Below are 2,943 nucleotides of genomic sequence, written 5' to 3' on the forward strand. Positions count from 1 at the left end.
GAAGCAAAAATTTGGTCGACCCACTGAGTTATCGTGATGAATGGAACCAGTTCATTAAGTCTATATTCTATATAATCCCTATTTCTCATTAGAATTTTTGCCAAACAACAGAGCGGTCAGAACTTTTGTTTAGTACAGTGGTCGGCAAACTTTTTGCTTAATTTTCAGATATGGTCAGACTCTACCCGACTTAATTTTTTCTACTATTTTTGGTCTATTCATGTACTGTCTGTGAGAGTAGAGAAATTATACAAAAAAACAGCCACCAAATATAAATAAGAACCACCCTATTATATTAATTATTATACACAATGCAAAAATTAAAAAATGACCAGCGTAATACGTGACAATTTTACAAGCCCTGTTTTTGCACATGCACATATTATAGCGTCACATTCTTACATTCTGATTTTCGATTGTAATTCCGCATGTTTAAAGAATGCCATTTTACTGGCCGTATCGTTAGTTTATGCTTTCTAGTCGACTCTACTGATCTACTCATTGCCAATACTTGTTTTACAGTACATGGGTTAATCGTGAAAGTAAACTCCCTTTCCTGAAAATATAAAAAAATATGATTATTTTAGTTACATTTTTTTAAAATATATTAATGTAAAAAGGGACAGTAAATTGAATGGATCTATGAGTTCAGGTATATCCGCCAACTTCTTAGAAGCAAGATTATTTCTAGATTATTTTGTTGACAATTTTGTAAATCTGTTTAAATCGTTTTAAATATACTTTTAAGAATAATGGCCGGGTTTCTCAATAAAAACGTAAATTTTCAATAAAAATGTGAATTTTCACGAGAATGAAGGACATCTTCAAATGATAAAATTACATTCACCTATTCCACTTTTGAATGAAAATTAATCTTTTTTACTTGAAAATCCACGTATTTGATAGAATTTTTTGTTATTCAAAATTTATGTATTTCACTGAACATTCTTTTTTTTTTGTTAAAAATTCGACAAATTTCTTGAAATTTTTTATTTTTTCATGGGAAAGTCTTTTTTTTTTTGTTTAAAATTTGACTCTTGATGAAACTTCATCTTTTTGGTAAAAAGTTTTTTATCTGTTGTTTAAATTTCGTCTTTTTAGTTTAAAAATCCAACTGTTTGGTTTTGATTTCTCTTTTTTCTGTTGAATATGTATTTTTCAACTGAAAATTTAACTATTTTGTGAAAAATTGGTTCTTTTTGTTGGTTACAATTTATAGTTTTTCCATTTTAGGTTTCAAATTTATATTTTTTAGTTGAAATTTCAAATGTCTTTGGTTGAAAGTTCAACTATTTTACTAACAAATTTAAACTAAACTACTTTATTTTAGTTGAAAATCTTTTGGGTTTAAAATTAAACTATTTGTGTTAAAGGTTATAATTTTTTTTTGTTAAACAAATTTTTTTTTAATTCATCGACTACAGTTAAATATCTATAATTGTAGTTGGAAATTTATCTTTTTTGGTTGAAAATACGCTTGGTTGAAAATTTAATTAATTTGGGTGAATTTAACAGTTTTTTTATTTTTTTATCTTTGAATTGAAATATCAAATATTACATCTTCCGTTGAAATCTTTTTTTTTTTGTTAACAATATAACTATTTATTTAAAGCTGAAGTTTTTCGTTGAAATTTTGATGTGACAAATTTGAAATTTTTATTTCAAGAAGATCATGGGGAATGGCATTAATTAATTATTTTCCTAGAAAATTTGAATAGCCTCGGTAATCCGCACCTAAACAAAAAGTGGTTCATAAATGTGTAGGTGCAGGTAGATGGTTTATTGACAAAAATTGAAAGCTTAGGTTTTAGAGTTTGAAGAAGCAATAAGACTATAAAATGTGTTGTTTTCGAAAATTTATACTTACGATTTTTGAAAAGGGTCTTTCGTCGAGAATCTTTGAAGATAATCCTTTTATTACTTAAGCTCTACCAGCTGTATGCAAAACTCATTATGGGTAAACCAACTTATCTTTTTCAAAATCTGTTCCGTTTATGACTTGATCCTTTTATGAACTTGTTTTTGATACTTGCATTGCATACATAATACTTACATACATCTTCGTTGAAAAGTCGTCTTTTCTAGTTTAAAAAATAATGCCTTTTGGTCAAAATTCATCTTGTTGGTTTAAAATGTAATTATTGGATGGAAAGTTTAACTACTTAATGGAAAGCTTAACTTTTGAATAAACTGTTTTTTGATTCAAATTAATAATCTTTTCTTGCTTAAAATATCTACTAAATTACATTCAGATCTCATCCGTTTTTCGCTGAAAATTCAACTACTTGTTTGAAAGTTGAACTCCTGTGTTGAGTGATAAAAATCAGTAAGATTTTTGATCATCCCATCGTTGAACGTTATTATTGAATGAAACTGGGTCGGATGAAAGCATTACGGATTCAAATAAGTGGAATTTTAAGTTAAAAAATAAATTACCATTCAAAAACAAAACAAATTTTAAAGTAAAAAAGAAAAAATTTAAAATTTAAATAGAATAGTTCATTTTTCACTCAAGACATTTAAATTTCACTTGAAAAAAATGAAATAAAAAGAGTAATTTTTCAAGAAAAAAAACAAACCAAAAATACGAACTTTCAACACAATACGTGGATTGCTCCAAATATTTTTTAAGATAATATATGTTTGATAATATTTGGTAAAATATAACAATTTATATTTTCATGACCGATTTTTTTTCACTCCCGAAAATTATGGATTTGTTTATCTAAACTGGCCATAAAAATTCCATTTGTTATATTTCACTAATTATTATCGAAGATATATTATTGTAGCAAGAATTGCATCAATCTTAACTTTTAAATTATTTTTGTGATTAAGGGTATGTGACACAGCTAAATACCTATATTACCGACCACAGTTTTTCAGTTCACTGAATGTTTTTTTGAACCTAAGAACTTTTTTTGTAAGTAAAATATCGAGCTG

The 2,943-nt window shown here is 26.5% G+C and overlaps 1 long non-coding RNA gene across 1 annotated transcript in view; it reads right to left on the reverse strand.

Annotated features, from left to right (window-relative positions):
* Positions 1 to 408: 408 nt before the first annotated feature.
* LOC117170241 overlaps positions 409 to 2,943 on the reverse strand; it is a 17,822-nt gene continuing 15,287 nt past the window's right edge. The window contains exons 2-3 of the long non-coding RNA XR_004466747.1: positions 1,868 to 2,081; positions 409 to 556 (exon numbers count right to left, since the gene is read on the reverse strand). This is a non-coding gene — a long non-coding RNA (uncharacterized LOC117170241). The remainder of the gene's footprint in view (positions 557 to 1,867; positions 2,082 to 2,943) is intronic.

Source organism: Belonocnema kinseyi, chromosome 3, assembly GCF_010883055.1.
Source record: "Belonocnema kinseyi isolate 2016_QV_RU_SX_M_011 chromosome 3, B_treatae_v1, whole genome shotgun sequence".
NCBI classification, from domain to species: domain Eukaryota; kingdom Metazoa; phylum Arthropoda; class Insecta; order Hymenoptera; family Cynipidae; genus Belonocnema; species Belonocnema kinseyi.